Raw genomic sequence first — 19,713 nt, 5'->3', positions numbered from 1 at the left:
CTGCCCTGCTGAAACAGAAGCGGAGCTACATCGGAGCTACATTGTTTTCCCTCAGGTGGAGGATTTGCCTACAGTGAAAGGTGATTTCTATGCTCTGGGACATATCCCCAACATAATAGGTGCCATTGATGGGACACATGTGGCCTTGGTACCCCCCGCAGGAGTAAACAGGTGTACAGAAACCGGAAGAGTTACCATTCGATGAATGAGCAGATGGTGTGTTTGGCAGACCAGTACATCTCCCATGTGAATGCCAAATTTCCTGGATCAGTGCATGACGCTTATATTCTACGGAATAGCAGCATCCCTTATGTGATGGGGCAACTCCAGAGGCACCGTGTGTGGCTATTAGGTGAGGACATAGACCCAATACAGTGTGACCAGGTGTGTCGGTCTGGGGATGTCCCGGTGAGTTAGTGTGTGTCTAACAGTTGTCCCTCGACATTTGCAGGTGACTCTGGTTACCCCAACCTGTCATGGCTACTGACCCCATTGAGGAATCCCAGGACAAGGGCAGAGGAACGCTACAATGAGGCCCATGGGCGAACTAGGAGGATTATAGAGCGGACCTTCGGCCTCCTGAAGGCCAGGTTCCGGTGCCTCCATATGACAGGTGATTTCCTATTCTACTCACAAAAGAAGGTATGCCAGATCATCGTGGCCCCCTGTATGCTTCACAACTTGGCTTTGCGACGACAGGTGCCTTTTCTGAAGGAGGATGGTCCAGATGGAGGTCTTGTGGCAGCTGTGGAGCCTGTGGACAGTGAAGATGAGGAAGCAGAAGAAGAGGACATAGACAACAGGAACACGGTGATCCTGCAATACTTCCAGTGAGACACAGGTAAGAAGACAACACTGCCTGCTACATGTGATTTAATTCTACTACCTCTCATCTGTCTGTCATTTTCACCCAGTGTATGGACACTGAGTTGTCACTTTCCCTTATGATTTCACAGATGTGGGTCCCACTGTGTGACATCTGCTTTGTTTCATGAACTACAGCTGTTTGACATAGGTATGTTGACATTACATTTGATATAGCATTTTGCCACTGTAATTGCTAACACACATTTTCGAAAGCACAGTCAGACTCCAGATTGTTTTGTGATTTAAGGGTGTTTATTTAAGTGCTAAATAGTGGAGGGGGTTGTAAAATGGTCAGGGGTGATGGTGGAGGAATGTCCATGGCAGAGTCCAGTCCATTAGTCTCACAGGTGCATTGTCCAAAGGGGCATAGGAAGTGGAGCTGGGGCAGTTTAAGTATGGACAGGGTGACAAAGTGGGACAGAAGGATGACAGGGGTCATGGCATTGTTCTCTGTCTTTGTCCTGGATCTCAGGGACCATTTGAGGGGTGGTTCTCCATCTGCAGGGGGTGGGGTGCTGGTGTGGTGGTCCTGTGGCGGTGCCTCCTGTCCACTAGCGCCGGCAGAGGTGGTGGGCAGTTCATTGTCCAGGCTAGTGTCAGGGGCCCCTTGTTGTGCCACAGTGTCCCTCCTGGTGTTCATGAGTTCCTCAGCACCCCTACAATGGTGCCCAGGGTGGAATTGATGGATTTGAGTTCCTCCCTGAAACCCAAATACTGTTCCTCCTGCAGCCGCTGAGACTCCTGAAACTTGGCCAGTACCGTTGCCATCGTCTCCTGGGAATGGTGGTAGGCTCCCATGATGTTGGAGAGGGCCTCATGGAGAGTGGGTTCCCTGGGCCTGTCCTCCCCCTGTCGCACAGCAGCCCTCCCAGTTCCCCTGTGTTCCTGGGCCTCTATCCCCTTAACCGTATGCCCACTACCACTGCCCCCAGGTCCCTGGTGTTGTTGGGGTGGTGGGTTAGCCTGGATTACCTGTAGTGGTGGACACACTGCTGACTGACGTGTCCTGGGGACAAAGGTATGGGCTTGCTGGGTGGGTGCTGTGCTGGTGTTTCCAGAGGGGGGAAGCTCTGTAGTGGCCTGTGCCAGTGTGAGGGGAACTGACTGTCTCGAGGTCCCAGATGGGCCGGGCTGGTCATCTTGATCAAGTTGGACAGAGCTGCTGTCATCACTGTGGGCCTCTTCTGTGGGTGGAGTGGACATATCTGGACCCTCCTGTCCTGTGACGTTGGGTAGGGGTCCTGCAGGGGTGTAAAGGCATGATTATTGCATCTGTGTGTGCCATGGTGTGGAATGGGTGGGTGACCGTGTACCCCAGTGCTTGCATTCCTGTGTAGGACCTTGTGTGATAATGGTTTAGGGGGTGTATGGGTATGTGCAGTGGCCATGCTTTATTGATGGGTGTCCATGCTTTGGTGTTACATGCAGGGCTTGGGTTTGGGATGTGTGGTTTGTGATATTGGGACATATGTGAGGAGTTGGAGTGATGGGGTGAGGGTGAGGGTGGGGGTATGTGATAGCATGCAGGTGGGTGGGGGATGAAGTAGTTAAAGGTTTGACTTACCAGAGTCCATTCCTCCAGCTACTCCTGCGAGGCCCTCAGGATGCAGTATAGCCAAGACCTGCTCCTCCCATGTAGTGAGTTCTGGGGGAGGAGGTGGGGGTCCACCGCCAGTCCTCTGAACCGCAATGTGGTGTCTTGAGACCACAGAACGCACCTTCCCCCGTAGGTTGTTCCACCTCTTCCTGTGCTGTCCCACTGCGTTGACCCTGTCCATGATTCTTCGCCATAGCTCCATCTTCCTAGCTATGGTGGTGTGCTGCACCTGTGATCCGAATAGCTGTGGCTCTACCTGGATGATTTCCTCCACCATGACCCTGAGCTCCTCCTCAGAGAACCTGGGGTGTCTTTGCGGGGCCATGGGGTGGTGTGGGTGATGTGTGGGGTGGTGTGTGTTGTGATGTGTGGGGTGATATTTAGAGTTGTGTTGTGTGAGGTGCTTGGATGTTGTGTGTGTGATGGTGTTGCGTGCCTGTGGATGCTAGTGTTGTCTCTCTCTGGCCTTCAGTCGCAATTGTTGACGTAAGGGTTTGTGGGTGATGTGGGTGTGTGTTTTATATTGTATTGGATGTGTGGGAGTGGTGTGTGTATGTGTATCAGGTGTGTGTATTTGGAATTGTCCAATGTGGTAGTGTTTTGTATAAGTGTGTTTATTTTGAGCGCAGCGGTGTGTACCGCCAATGGAATACCGCGGTTGAAAGACCGCTGCGTGGATTTGTGGGTCGTGATAGTGTGGGCATATGACTGTTGGCATGACGGTGTCGGTTTTGTTATCGCTAGTTTATCACTGACCTTTGGTGTGGCGGACTTGTGTGGTGTCTGGATTTTGGCAGTTTCCGAGCTGTGGGTCATAATGACCGTGGCGGAATTCCGTGGCCGCGGCGGTGTGTTAGCGGTCTTCTGCACAGCGGTAAGCGGCTTTTACCACCAATGTTGTAATGACCCCCTTTATGTCTTTTCATGTTATTGTAAGATGGTGGGGGTCTTCGTAATAAAGACTCTTGTCTTTACAATTCTGTTTCTTGCACTGTTCATTATCCTAATCATTGCAGCCCATGCAACTTATCGCAGATTGCAGTTGTGTTAAATAAAAACTATTGAAACTTTACTGCATCTTCGTTATTACCTGTGTTTGGATGAGACATGATATATCTGTTAGAAAGGGGTAATCCCCGTTTAACCACGACACTCCCTGAGATGTCATATTCTCGAGTCCATGCGTAAAGGCTGCCACAAATCACCTTTTACTATTTGTGTTTTTGGTGAGGTGCTGCTAGTGAGCCGGAAGGGTTGGGACGACAGCTGCGACTTGTTGTAGGATAGGCATAGTCGCCAACAAACGTAAGTACTGTCATCCTTAAACCAGCAGTCTTGCCTAGAGCAAGAGTCCAAACTATGATAGTGATTGTCTTTGTCACACCTTTCCCCAAATCCCCTTTCCCATCCATTCGTTCAGCCCCTAATCCCTCTCCCCGGGCTGTGTGATTTATTGAGGTGTCACTTTCATTTTACATCATAGATGGATCAGACACTTTCTGCGACAAATGTGGTGAAAGTGACACATACTCACTGCCTGACCTTCTATTACCTGAGCAATATTCCACACCGACCCCATCAACATCATCATGAAGGACTTGTATTGCTTAAACACTTAACCTTGTCCAACTACTCCCGACTCTGAGCCCACTTCTCCTTACTCGAGAATTTCCTTTCTTAAGTTTAGTTTTCATTAAATACTAGCTCCCCATTGCTAGGAAGAAGTTGATATTGCTAGTTTTTATTATCATATTAGGTCTTCTTTGCTGTGTCAAATACTGTCATTGTGGTAGTCTGGTCTAAGTCTTTCTAAAGTTCTGATATGATATATATGACCTCTAACTCTCTGTTTTCTTTTAATCTAGTTGACAGTGATTGATATCCCTTTGATTAATCCTGCAGTTAGAGTTCGCATAGGTGGGAGTGGCACCTTATGTCTTCCCTGTTAGCATGCTAGCCTGCTACTACAACTACTACCCCCTTAAGATGCCACCTTGGGAAAACTCCTGCAATAAAAAGAAAGACTGTGGCATTGGCCCTCGCTTCATCTATTCAGGTAGGAGATTAACAATGGATTGAAGTGAACTTGTTTAGTTAGTGATTAGCTTCTACTGTTAAATATGTTTGTGTGTATCTCGGTTTCTCTAGGCAGCATAGGCAATGGCAATCATCCCTTAGTGGTCAATATAGTTACAGAGGACAGTAGGGCAAGGGTATGAGTAAATGATATACACTTTTTTAGCAGATTTAAAAAAAAAAGAGGCTACACTAAAGGACAGTGTTGCAAACTAAAACACGAAAATACAAATTTGAGGCATCCCCTTTTATTTAAAAAAAATAGAAAGCTCACCCTTCCCACCCACAGCAGGTCCATCCCTCTCCACAAAGAAATAGCTCCATTCCCAAAAAGTCCAGTGAAAGTATAAAGTAAAACCCGCTCCCAACTCCCTCCCCACCTTCTCCACCCACTTCAAGTCCCTACCACCAAAAATAATAAAATAATAAAGGGCTCAGAAGATGGTATTGTCCATACTGGTCTGGAGCTGGTCCAGGCTCTGCGCCAGGCTCCCTAGTCAGCTTTCACTGCAGTCAAGCGGCTGCAGGATACAACTTCAATTGCCTATCTGAGCAGGAGGGGTGGAAGCAGTGGCAGTCAGGGCCCATGCTACCGGTGGCACTGGCAATGTAATGGCTGGGAGGCTGGGGCTGGCGTTCTGCTGAACTGGGTCCTGGGGCAGAGTCAGCTATTTCTGCCTCTTCATCTTCCAGGGCTACCGGTATTCGGCATGCATAGTCTCCAGCCTCTGCCACCACAGGTGGACCACTATCTTCTGCCTGGTGAGTGGTGCTGTTCAACCAGCAGGAGTAGCTACATTGAGAAAAACAAAAATAAAAAAGACAAATTGTAAATAATGCTCTGAGAAAACACTTCTTTCAAAGTAAGTAGTGGGTGGCACAGTAGCAGTATGTTTCTGGTCCCCTATGGACATTGGAATTTGATGTGATTATTATTGGAAGAGTTACAGTGCCATTTTGTTTTATTTATCCACCAATGCCTCACATAAAAAGAACTGACTTTCTGGAAGAAAAGAATTAAAGAACTGAGATTTGTTTTTTTTTAAAGACTTTTCCAGTAACTGAACAGAGACATTTAGTGGAAAAATAAAAATCAGTTACCTCTCATTTCTGAGTAAGGCATTATGCACTATGGAGTATAAGTTGTGGCAAATTAATGGAGGCATGCTCCGCAGTGCTTTAGGTACTTTGCTACTGTCTGCAGCTGGGCAGCTCTTGCTGGCAATTATCTATCTTTAATTCAAATGGCTCTGCTCTTCTTCAAATGCCTTTCACTTAGTTTCTACCCTGACTCCAAAGAGGCAGATGAATAATAAGATATGTCACATACGTCACTTATAAAAAGCGGATATATTATCCTGCTGTCATAAGTAGACAGTGGGGAAAATGATGCACTGCACTATAGGAAAAGGAACTGGCTATATAGATTGTATTTGACACATTTGTCACAGAGTATCCTTTAGGCTAAGTTTGAAATCAAATCAGTCACTTACTAGTCCCACTTCACTCACTGACCTCACCCACCACCACATATTATTTACAACAAATTTGTTTGCCTGGCAGTTAGGAAAGGAAATTTAGGATTAGGCAGATAGGTAAAGTTTTTGCTATAGAATAGAGAGGTGTCACTGACCATTGTTTCATCATTTCCCTAATCTTTGGCTTATTCAGTCACTGTACCAACGAAAGTCTAAAGGCAAAAATCTGAACAGGTGTAAAATAAATCTGTTATGGGAAACCATGAAATATATTTTGGAAACACTTCACATGGCCATAAAAGTGTGGCTCAAGGCAAGAATGGATTTTTCAATTTGTTTATTAGACTGTGGCAGAACAAATTAGGAAAGAATAAAGGAATGGAGTACTAGGAAGTGACTGAGTGGGTGGAGGGAAATAGACCTTGTGGGTTCAGTTTGTAGTGCATTGAAAATTTTGTAAATGCTGCATTAACTGAAGCTGATGCACATTGCACAGCTAACACTGCTGTCGCAATTTGAACCATACTGCACTACTTCGGTCATGGGTGGTGAAATGCCATGAGCCGGGAGGTGGGGGTTGATGAAAGATGATGGATGGGATACAGATCTGCCACACTTAACAAATACAGTGAGTCAAGGGATTAGAACACAAATTAAAATACCCCCACTTTGAACCATAGCGTTGATAACCCTTAAACAAAGTAAGCGAAGTAGGTGAGCAGCATACCCCTCTGCAGAAGAGCTCCCTTGTTTATTCATCCAAGCAAATATTAATTCATTTTTCATTCTTCCTTCTCTATTCACCCATAGCCACCATGATTTATCTTTACTTTTTCGCATCCAGTCTTTCACCAACAGTCTAAATACATTATCCATCCATTCAGTATCCATCCTTTCTTTCAATGATCCTTTCACCTATCCATCCTTTTAACCAATACTCACCCACACATCCTTTCACCCACTCATTCACCTTTTCCTTTCACTCATTTCAACCATCCGTTTTTAACCTCCCATTCTTTCCCATTTCCATCAAGTCATCATTTTAGCATACATTATATACACTTTTGCTCAACTTCAGATAGAAGAGGCCATAACCCAACCACAAGTGTAACTAGTAATGAGGGGGTTCACGATCATGGAGACACCCTTGTAGCTAGTGAGTGTGATAGTAATTGACAATAAGCAAGCAATGTGACTTACCACCACCCGTCCCTGCCACCGCTGCTTCTCCTGCTCCTTCTGCTCCTGCAGCAGCATTTGATGAGTCGGCGGCTCTCTGGGTGGCTAGAAGAAATCAATATACACTTTTTAGATACAAGATATGCCTCCCTTTAATTTTTTTGTCAAAACAATACAACCACACTACATCACTACAGTTTGGTTACCACTACAGTAACTTCTATCAAAAATATCACTCTGGGCATTTTGCTGGTTCACAATGTTAGAAAAGCCAGGTAGTCAAGGCAACCAAAATCTTTTTGTCATGGTACAGTTAATCTCCACAAAATTATCAGGAAAACGAAGTAACATTGTTCTTATCTAAATCAAACTGCCTATGGTACTTGTATCGACTATCATTGAGTTGGTTATACCATTCCTAAAATCCCTATTCCAAATTTCCTTAACAAATACGACATTTGGAACTAACGCACTGAAGTGAATATTCTTTGAGTGAATTCTTATTTCTAAACCCCTTGATGGACAAACTCAGCCTCCCTTTTTTGCAATGCATAGATGCATACTACTATTGCTACACAGTTTGAAATTGACTGGGACTGTATGAACTATGTAGAAAAAAGTAACAGAGAATGCTAACTCACTCATATCACTAATTCATTATGATGACAGTAGGGCAGAGGAGTCGACATTGCAATGGCTTCTTAAATAATCAGCCAAAGTGAGCACGGAAGAGTACGATTAGGTAGCTCTGAGCACCTGCTGAGCTCAAACTGGATCACATAATAATATTATTAACATAAGCTAAACGTACCTTACCTCTGAGTGTGAGCAGCATGATGTTCGGGAAAAATGTTAGCACTGTAGAAAACAAACACAACAAATAATATAAATAATACTCACTTAACCCCAGAATCTTGCTGCCTAGTAGGTCAAGCAGTTCCTGCTCACAGTCTGTGATATGTGCCCAGCGGTGCGTCAGCTGCTGCATGGTTTGCTGGACCTAGATGGTGTACCACACATACCTGTGTAACCTCCCCCAATGCAGCCGACACTTTGCAGGGGCTCTCTGCTGCCAGGCCTGCTGCCTGATGCCAGTATGGAGTGGAGATGGTGTCGTGATGCTTGACGATGACGCAGGGACCTGATTGTGTGGAAAAGATTGACGCATCACCTTTATATTTGCTCCTCAACTCCAATGCTCCATCCAAGGTACTGTTCAGCGGACCCTGTGTGGGTTCTGTAATCCTTAACTTTGGATTTGCACTGGTCCCTCATGACCTCAATTATCTTTTTGACCACCAGTGACCTCTAAGCACTATTTTTAGTTTAACCTTTACAAATTCATATCTCCATGTCTACTTATTGGATTTTCGTTGTGTTGATTCTGTTTTACTTAATGAAATAAATATTCACTATTTTTCTGAAATGGTGTGGATTATTTTTGTGGTGTCCTTCACTGCGTTACTGATACTTTGCACATTGCTTCTTAAGTTAAGCCTGACTGCTCTATGCACAGCTACCAGAGGGTAAGCACAGGTTAATTTAGGGTGTGTATCTGACTTAACTTAACTAGGATTGTGATCCCTACTTGGACAAGGTGCATACTTCTGCTAACTATAGACTGAGGCCCTCATTATGGCTTCAGTGGTATTTTTCCAAGACCACCAAAGCTGCACCAGCCAGCATACCTCCAGTGCTGGTGGTATGCTGGCCGCCCTATTTGAAGTTTTCTTCTGCGCAAGCGGGCCAAAACAGCATTTCCGCCCGCTGGCCCAGCAATAAACTCACCACAACATTGACTCCAGCTCGTAATCGAGCCGGTGGAAATGTTGTGGTGCCTCAGGTGCGACAGCACCAATCCCGCATTTCGCCGCCCAGGCAGTGAAATGCACAACAGGGCTCTCCATTGGGCCCCTGATGCCTCCTTTCTGCCAGCCTTTGCATGGCGGTGAGATAGCCATGCAAAAGCTAGCAGAAAGGGGACTCATGATCCCCAGGGCAGCGCTGCTTGAATCAATCAATCAATCAATCAATCACAATATTTGTAGTGCACACTACGTACCCGTTAGGGTTTCAAGGTGCTGAGGGGGGGTGAGGGGGGGCTGCTACTGGTCGAAGAGCCAGGTCTTAAGTAGTCTCCTGAAGGCTAGTAGGTCCTGGGTCTGTCGCAGGGCGGTCGGGAGGGTGTTCCAAGTTTTGGCGGCGAGGTAGGAGAAGGATCTGCCACCAGAGGTCTTGCGCTGAATGCGGGGAACGATGGCGAGGTTGGCGGAGCGGAGTTGGCGGGTGAGGGCGTAGAAGTTGAGTCTGTTTTTGGGGTAGGCTGGTCCGGCGTTGTGGAGTGCCTTGTTAGGGTGGGTGAGGAGCTTGAAGGTGATCCTCTTGTCCATGGGGAGCAAGTGGAGGTCTCTCAGGTGGTGGGAGATGTGGCAGTGGCGGGGTACGTCGAGGACCAGCCGGGCGGAGGCGTTTTGGATGCATTGGAGGCGCTGTATGTCTTTTGCTGGGATGCCTGTGTAGAGTGCATTGCCGTAGTCTAGCCTGCTGCTGACCAGGGCCTGGGTCACCGTTCTTCTGGTTTCCGTCGGGATCCATTTGTAGATTCTACAGAGCATGCGGAGGGTGCTGTAGCAGAAGGAGGAAACTGCGTTGATCTGTTTGGACATGGAGAGGTAGGAGTCGAGGATGAAGCCCAGGTTGCGTGCGTGGTTGGCAGGTGTAGGCAGGGCTCCCAGCGAGGTGGGCCACCAGGAGTCATCCCAGGCGAAGGGGGGGTGTCCGAGGATGAGGACCTCTGTCTTGTCAGAGTTCAACTTCAGGCGGCTGTTTCTCATCCACTCGGCGATGGACTTCATTCCCTCATGGAGGTTGGCTTTGGCGGTGTGCGGGTCTTTGGTGAGGGAGAGGATGAGCTGGGTGTCGTCGGCGTAAGAGAGAATGTTGAGGTTGTGCTGACGGGCCAGTTGTGCAAGGGGGGCCATGTAGACATTGAACAGCGTCGGGCTCAGGGAGGAACCTTGGGGGACGCCGCAGATGATGTTGGTGACTTCGGAGCGGAAGGGAGGGAGGCGGACTCTCTGGGTTCTGCCGGAGAGGAAAGAGGAGATCCAGTTGAGGGCTTTTTCTTGTATTCCGCCTTCGTGGAGGCGTGTTTTCAGGGTGCGGTGGCAGACCGTGTCGAAGGCTGCGGATAGGTCCAGGAGGATGAGGGCTGATGTTTCGCCGTTGTCAATTTGCTGTCTGATGTCATCTGTGGCGGCGAGAAGGGCAGTCTTGGTGCTGTGGTTACGTCTGAAGCCGGACTGGGAGGGATCCACGATGGAGTTGTCCTCGAGGTGGTGGGTGAGCTGAGCGTTTACGATCTTCTCGGTGACCTTCGCCGGCAAGGGGAGCAGGGAGATCGGTCGGAAGTTTTTGAGGTCGTTGGGGTCTGCTTTGGGCTTCTTAAGGAGGGCTGGATTTCGGCGTGCTTCCAGCTTTCCGGGAATGACGCGGTTTCGAAAGATACGTTTATGACCTTTCGAAGTTGGGGGGCAATGGTGGAGTCGGCCTTGTTGTAAATGTGGTGGGGGCATGGGTCTGATGGAGATCCTGAGTGCATGGAATTCATGATCTTGCGTGTTTCTGTGTCATCTACGTAGGTCCAGGCGGTCAAGCGGTTGGTGCAGGTGGAGTTTTCGGGGGTGGTGTCCGATGTGGGCGTGGTGTTGAGGCTGTCGTGACTTGAAGTGCCACCAGGGCGGATTGTGACCGGCGAGACTGCCAGGCTGCAGACCGGCGACAACCTGGCAGTGCCGGCAGTCAGCCAGTGGCACATCTACCACAGTCATAATAGGGTGGTCGGACCACCCTGTCTGTGGCGGTCCAAACACCATCTTGAGTGTGCGGTCTTGAGACAGCCACATTTGCAACAAGGGTCTCAATGCCTAACAGACTGTTGTGTAGCCATTTTAGTTATAGCTCCATGCATGTTGTTTTAACACACTAGGCGGCTGTGCACTTTAACCTAGATATATTTTCTTCAGCTTCGTCTTATTTTTGTCAGAATAACCATTTTTACTACTTGTGTTTTTTAGGAAAATAAGAATATTGTTTCAGCAAAGAGTCATATCCATTAATTAAGGCTGTGGAAGATTAAAGAGTGTTTTTTGAAGTATTCAATAACTTGTTGATTTGTTTTGTTAATGCTTGTGCATAGACTGTTTTATCTCCTGAGGTACACAAGAAATAGCATTAATCAGATAAAGACTGTCATGGTGCTGCCTGCCTATAACTATTTGGTGCTGTTACAGATTACCATCTATGACTCATAGCATAGTTTCATTTCTCGAGCTGCAGTAATATCCGGTACAGCATTCAATGAGTCATATCTCTAATTTTGTTGCCTTTGCACTGAATATTTGTTCACTTCAGCACCTGAGCTCCATCCTTTAGGAATGTGAGCATCATTTCATAATTATAATTGTACATTTTCACATGCACACCACCCATGAGACTGATTCAAAACAAGTCTCAAAAGGCTGACACTTTTAGGGAAGCCGCTGTTTCAAGTTTTGAGATTTGATTTACATGCATGCCATAGTAAAAGTCACAACTCATGAATGAAAAACACCTACACATTAACAACAGCATCCTCACATCAGTGGTTTAATGCAAATTAATACCTCTCTGCCCTCTTGCAGAATATGATGAAGATACTCTGAGTCTGCCATATCTCACAGGCATCCATTGACCTTTGGCTGACTGGTGGCCCCATCAAGAATCGTGTCCCCCTGAACTGCAGGGACTTCATGGCATGTGTTACATCCCATCCCCCACATGGCCATCCTTTGAAGAGAGTACCCTTACTTTTTGCAAATTGTACTTCTCCCTGCCACTGTTATATCTCATCATTTTTCCAGTATAGCACACTCTTGCTTTGTTGTTCAGTTTACAGTTTTTTGATTATGCACACATAATCACAAGGCAAGATTGAACCTCATTGCTTAATCATAGCAAGTTTGGATTATATTTAATAATAGAGCCTCTGAAGACCGCCAGAAGCGCAGTGGCAGTCGGACCGCTGCACGCCTGGTGGTCCTACTGGCAAATTGCGATCCTGGTGGTCAGACAGCTAGGGGACTGCTGCCACTGACAGGAGCATGGTTCCTGATGGGGTGGCGGCGGTCAGAGTTGTGGTCAGCCATGGCGACGTAAGTTCAGCACAACCTTGCTGCTCACAAATTCTTTTTCTGCCAGCACTGGGGGACCCTGCAGTGTCCATGCCCACACAGTCAGTGTGTATTCCTAGGATGCTGGAGCACCCTCCGTGCAACAGCATGGGCCTCGGCTTCATGAGGAGTCAAAGCCAGTGCCCCCGCTTGGTTTCCACTGGGCTGACTGTCGAAAAAATCAGATTTTTGAGTTTTTTGCCGGTCAGCCAAGTGGAAATCTTGAAATAGGGTTGGGGGGGAGACAGCCAGCTCTGCGGTGGTCTTGTCTCCACGGTGCTGATGGGTTGGTGGTCGACCTGCCAACCTCATAATTAAGCCATGGGGGCATATTTAAGATCCCCTAGCGCCTCTTTGATCTACATTAGCGTCATTTTTGTTTGACGCTAATATGGCCCAACAAGGCCAAAATCCCCATTCCATATTTACAAAGTGGTGCAATGTATGCATCGCACCACTTTGCAACCCTTTGCGCTACATTATGCTTGTGCCAGGCATAATATATGCAAAGGGGGCGTTCCCCCATTAGGGGGGCTGGAAAAATGGCACAAAGAAATCTACAAGATTTATTTGCGTCATTTTTTTTCAACACTTTTAACGCCTGCTCAGAGCACGCATTAAGGAGGCTTCCATTGGCTACAATGGGCCTCTGCGTGCTTTGTAGGATTATCGTCAAAAAATTCAGATGCTAATCCCTTAACTACCGCCATGGTGCACATTATTTTAAAAACGGCACTCACATGGTGGCATTACGGGTGCACAAAGGGGAGAAAGAAAAATGGTGCTGCACACTTTTCTTAAATATGCCCTATCTATATTTATTCCATGTACTCTATCAAACATTGCAGTCTGCCAAGATGGTATCTATCCGTAGTTTAGATCTTAAATCAATGGTGAAACACAATGTAAACCAAGGATATGAGACAAAAAGCTTGACCAGGTGCACGACCTTCAACCCTAACTCATGGCTCGAGACACCAGAGACCAACCCTTGGTACTAGAATAACGTTAAATAGCATAATCCCCACAGATATCCCAAAAAGAATAAGTAGTGGTTGGGACTGTCAAAAGGGTTTTCAACTCAAATTCAGCAATATTCAAATACATGATACCTAAGGACCTTCCAGAACCTTGGTCCTGACAAAAGCGATGCCCAAATGGCTGATCAGAATAAAACTGCATCGACTTATGTAACTAGCGCATTAACTTACTGTGTAGAACATGCATGAAAGAAACAATAGCCAAGCACAATTTCTCACCTCAACACAGATCACTATTCTATTTGTTTAACATAGTTTGGGGGTCAGTGCACCATCTCCATCTGAACAAGATAAAGGACTTTGGTAGAAATAACGAGTCTGAACTTTGATAAGAGTCTTGAAAAAAAATGATTGTACTGTTCGAGTGAACGCCTAGGGTCAGGATTGGCTCAACTAACATTGTACCTTCACTATAAAGTTGAAGGGTTAACGGAAAAATGTTTATTTAAAACTTTTCAAGGTTTTTGCTAATTGTTCTTTGTGGTTTTTATGCATTTTACAATATGGCTTAAAACACTTGCAACCCACCTTGTAATGTGAAAGGAGGGAGTGATGATGATTCTTCACGACCACCCATCTACTGGTGAAACTCGTTATAACACCAAATGATCACATGCAGGCTGACCATATAAGAAACTGGCTGACCATGTAAGAAACCTACTCACACACCAAACAACCTTTTTGGCCTTCACTATATCAGTGTAACTGTCTTTGCAGTTTTGCACCTTACTTGGAGAAACACATTTTGAGGAGAGGGTTTAAAGTGAAAGGATCAACATCTTTGACATGTCAGGACAAGCAGTCAGATATTGCCTGTCACCTGATCATTGACATGGTTGCGGAGTAGAAAGCAGGAGCTTCAATTACCTACTGCCTACTCCGAGGCTATCCCTGGCCATGTCAAAATACTGGATGCAGTCAATTCCATGGCTACTGCTTCTTTCAAGAGGGCTAGTTCAAGCAGAGAAAGCATCCTATAGGCAAGTCAATCTTGATGCTACCATCAGGGACTGAGTAGTACCACCAAAAGTGTGTGCCAGTTTATCATCACGCCATAGTCCCTAGCGGAAAGGCAAAGGGTTCATAGGAAAGTCTATGGGCCTGATTTAGAGTTTGGCAGAGGGGGTTACTCCATCACAAGCATGAAGGATATCCTGTCCACAATATTACCATCCCATAATAGCCGATATGGACCATAATACAGCGGATGGAGTAAAATGTCCGCCAAACTTTAAATCAGGCCCTAGGACTTACCCATTGCCATTGTGTATTATGTGGCATTGATTGCATTCATGTGACAATTCAGCAACTTCACCACGTGGAATACCCTTTCGGCAACAGATATCGCTAGCACTCCATTATTGTGCAAGCTGTCTGTGATGTAATGGGATTTTTCACTGATGTGTACACTGCCAATTCTGAATGCACAAATGACAACTACATCTTCTGTCAGTCACCTTTTGCCCATTGGTTGGTTGCTGGGGTTTCAGTGATGTGGCTCAGAAGTAAGTGGTAACATCTCATACTGAGGCTGCATGTGCATCTAGTGAGTGACATCTTAAACATTCCTCACTACGACATTGTAGATACACATGAATCTTACACTAACTGAAAGAATGCATACATGATGCAGTAGATTTACAACAAAAACACATCTAAAAAGCATTTATTTGTTATAGGTGATACAAGTTATGCTCTCTCCCCTCAAACGTCTGTCCAAACTACCTCAAATTAGGCACAATAGGGCACCCATACAAGAGAAATCATTGAACACTTCTGCTGGTGTATTCCCCAGAAGTTGGGTGCATGATAATAGTAGCCTGCTGTGTGTAGCACAGAATAGACATGCAACAAGGTTTATATGTAGTTATTACCCCTGATTTACAGCCACATTAAGCTTATTGAGGAAGGGACTGGTATAGAGGTCAGTACTGACTAGTTAACACATGTTGGCCCATATTTAAGAGGGCCTAACGCCATTCCAACTCCTCATTAGCATAATGTTTTTACGCTAATGTGGCATTAGAAGGACAAAAACACCGCGCCATGTTTACAAAGTGGCACAATACATGCACCGCACCACTTTGTAACCCTTTGCGCTACATTATACCTGTACCAGGAATAATGTATGCAAAGGGGCGTTCCCCCGTTAGGATGGACCATAAAAATGGTCCAAAGAAATCCAACAGATTTCTTTGCATCAGTATTTCCAGGATTTTTAATGCCTGCTCAGAGCAGGAGTTAAAAGGAGGCAAAAAAAGAGGGGGACAGGGAGATTAGCTAAGGTCCAGTGTACAGCCTCCCAAAATACTAGACGCATCAAAAAGAGTACAGTTCCTAAACACCAGATATAAAGGCACAGGTTCAATACCAACATTTCTAGTACTCAGAAGTACAGGCCCTCACACATCCATTGGATGTGATGCTTCATCATAGGGCCCGGCCCATGCCAGACCAGTGCTGCAATGTCTGACGAGCCCCCTGAGGGGATACTTTGCTGGAGATCTTCAGCAGAAGTGTGTGCCAAAGTAAGGGTTGGGAATATATTCAAACCTACCCTCAAAAACTGAAAGTCAGAAGAGAGAAAAAACAGGGTAAAATTGGCTCAAGGACCTCCTAACAGTTAGTTTTAATTGAAGTGGAAGGCCTTGGTCAATATTAAAAACAAATCGGGAGTGGGCAAGGAATATGGTTCCTCCACTCTCAAAAGAGGAAAAAGAACAGCTATTAAGGACACTCTTCCCTACAGTTTATCTATACGGTCAACATGTTTCGAGCTCTCAGTGTCCCTACAGATCGTGCGGCGCTTTCATCAGGACCAGCAATCGCAACAATTCTTCTGCTGTGCTACATGCAGGGGATGGGTTATTAAAGTATATAAACTACTTACATAAACACTACACTGTGAAAGGCCTAAATAAGCGAACCCTCCCCTCCTAGGGAACTAGTTCCTTGGGATCAAGCAGGCTTTAGGACTCGCAATACTACATTCTGTGGGGTCCTGGAGCCGGAGGCCTACCGGGTGTTCGCTGTCTGGGAAGTTAAAAGGAGACTCCCATTGGTTTCAATGTGCCTCTGGGTGCTTTGTAGGATAAGCGTCAATGTTTTTGACACATCCTGCAATGCGGCAAGCTAGCGTAAAACATTCTGATGCTAGTTTCCTAGCTACTGACGGTGTGCTGTATATTAAACACAGTGCACGCATCGTGGCGTTAGGGGGCGCTAAGGGGTGCAAGAAAAGTGGCCCACTTTTCATAAATCTGCCCCGTTATACTGAATATGGTAGTTTGGTTGCTGTATTTATGTAGTTGGCAGTGTATGGCCATTGATGAATGATGGACTAGTATACCGTCTGAAAATATCATCCTGAGACAACACTGTTTTACTACTATAATGTGACAATCAAACAGCATGCTCAGTTTTTTATTACATTTACATTTCAGTTTCACAGTCATTTGATCACTCTTACCTTTGAACACTTCAGTTAAATCTGTCATATGGCATGCACAACTATTTTAAAATACACTTTGGCATCACATATTGTTAGCAGATCATGTCAAAATCCACTCTCTTTAACATTAATTGTTTCCCCCCAATATTTTTAGCATTTTCTGCATGTGGGACAGTACCCTCTGCATGTGGAGTATCCATCACACAGAGGTCTCTATATCAGTGGTAAACATGCCCACTAAATACGCAGATTGTAAAATAAAGTTTTAAAGTAAGTTGCAGTGACTTTAAGGTCATAAATACCATAGGAAAAGTCTCTACCTTCTCACTGTAAGATGGAGACATGTAATTCTACCTAGATATAAATCTACCCTGGCACATGATGAGTATCAATTAAATATAAATATTCACGAGTAATACATGTATATTTACCTTTGTAGATAGGCTTCTGATTGTTTATCTTGCATATGTAATAGGACGTTTAATGATTACAGCTGAAATCAAACACTATTGTGAGTTGATGGCATCTTTATTATTAATCTAGGAAGTGATGGCAAAAAATATTACATTCTCTCCAAAATCATAACGGGTGAGGTCCAACAAAGACCAAAAGAGTTTAGAGTTGAATTTGCATTTCAAAGTGTTGGCTCTTACCAGTAGACGCTCACTCTTAATGGAAAGTCAGCATTATCACTAAATATTCACAAAAAACAGGTAGGCCTTCTCATGCACTGTGGAAGGTGTTTAAAGATGAGTGTCAATCTCCTTTTACTCAACCATGGGCTGACACACAGGTTTTCTTCCTGTGCCATAGTCAAGATATCAATTTGAACATGATACAGATTGTTAGTTTTGGTGTGTGTTGTGGACACCGTTAACTATAACTGGTGAATCACAGTGGTTTACATTTGAGTCGGAAACATAACTCTATTTTGAACTGTGGGTATTTTTCAGTGAATTCCATTCTATTCTCTATGATGTACTCAAACCTGCACCCTGACCCTGTGCTCAACACTCTCACATCAGCTAATATGAGCAGTAGGCCAGCAGCCAGGCCTTGTGCGCGACCCCCTCTTAGCAGCCTGCTGCGCATGGCGCATACACAGAAAGTGCACAAGTTGTTGTCACTTTGCTTAACTAAAACTGTTGAATTTCAGTGTTTTTTAGTGTAAAGTAGTATTTTGTAACATGTTTCACCTATTTCACTTTAACCTTAGTTTTTTTCCAGTGGATTTCTAAGGGTTTAAATGTAAGGTAAGGTATTACCATGCCTAACTAGAACGTCACTTTAACTTTGGGTTATTTTTTTGGATGAAGTTCTAGGATTCATTTAACATGAAGTGAGATTTTATTGCTAAACTTAACTATGCCAACCTTCCACAACACACTGCAGTTGGCTATAGGTGGCAGGGGTTGGGTACAGGGTCTGGCCACACGCTCCAAACTCATTGCCTTGAATGGCCTTTGGCATTTGGATGTGCGCAGCGGGGGTTGGGTGCATAGACTGACCTGCAGTCAGACCCTGTGCCCAACCCACAAGGGCACCCAGTCTCTCACCATGCAGAGTGGCAGCATGTGGCCTTCACACATGCATGATGTGGGGTTGGACCAGGCCTGGAGCCCACCCCCGCAGGCCGCCAACCACCTTCCTTATTGTTGGCCATCTCCCCACGCATGCATACCAATGGAAACCCAGCCAACTTTTTTGTGCTCTTGCTGTAATATTATGGTATACCTGCAACTTTTCCCAGGAGCGCCACACAGAGTATGGCATGAGTAATATGAGCCTGTGGCAAAGCAAATTCTTTTCCTCCCATTTTTACCCCAGGGTGTGGATGGGTCCCTCTAGGCCACTCACACAGGGGGGAGGGGTAAGGATACTCCTACCTTTCCCCTTACATATGTTGTTTTAGTTTAATTCTCAGGACACAGGAACTGTGGTCCTCATTACAACAATGGCGGGCAGCAACTGCCGCCCGCCAAGTTGTAACTGCTGTGTGGCCGCCAATGCGGCCGCACTCCCGCGGTGCCCATTATCACATCCCCGCTGGACCGGCGGGTGGAAACAGACTTTCAGTGCAGTGCAGGGGCCCCCAGGGGCCCCGCGACTCCCCTTTCTGCCAGCCTTTTTATGGTGGTTCCTACCCCCATGGAAAGGCTGGCGAGAAGGGGACTCGTAATCCCCTGGGTAGCGCTGCAAGCAGCGCTGCCCTGGCGGATTACAACCGCCTGGACCACTGTGGAGGAAAACCGCCGGTCCCGGCGGTGCAACCGCGGCGGATACCTGAGTTTGTACCACCAGCCAGTTGGCGGTACAACCTTCAAAACAGCCCAGGCGGTCTTTGACCGCAAGGGTTGTAAAGAGGCCCTGAGTCCTCTGGTCCTTAAATGGCAACCACTACATTTCTCTTCATAATGCCGTCAGCCCGTCACGGCACTTGGTCTTGTGGGACTGGCTAATCAGAAAGCTTCATTTGTTGTTTTTCCTCTTGGTACTTCTTCAGTGCACTCTTGGCAGTACTGTGTCGCTAGATACCTTTACATTTCTCTGAAATAGCTGCACACATTTTCACCAAATCACAAAAAGCACACTTTCTGAGTAAAGATCCACCTTTCTGCCAAATTCATTGTAATTCCATTCAGCTGTTTTTGCTGTGGGAAATTTCAAGGGAAAGAGATGTTCGGGGACAACTCCTCTTTCCTGATGCCTGCTTGACGGATCACCCTAAAACTTTCCAGGAAGAAGCTGAAGGGGATGTACTTTAAAAAAAAAACATTTGTGAAGCTTCATCAAACTGTGCTAAAGTTATTAATAA

Source organism: Pleurodeles waltl, chromosome 1_1 (assembly GCF_031143425.1).
Source record: "Pleurodeles waltl isolate 20211129_DDA chromosome 1_1, aPleWal1.hap1.20221129, whole genome shotgun sequence".
Lineage (NCBI taxonomy): Eukaryota > Metazoa > Chordata > Amphibia > Caudata > Salamandridae > Pleurodeles > Pleurodeles waltl.
Note: the sequence above shows the minus strand (reverse complement) of the source record.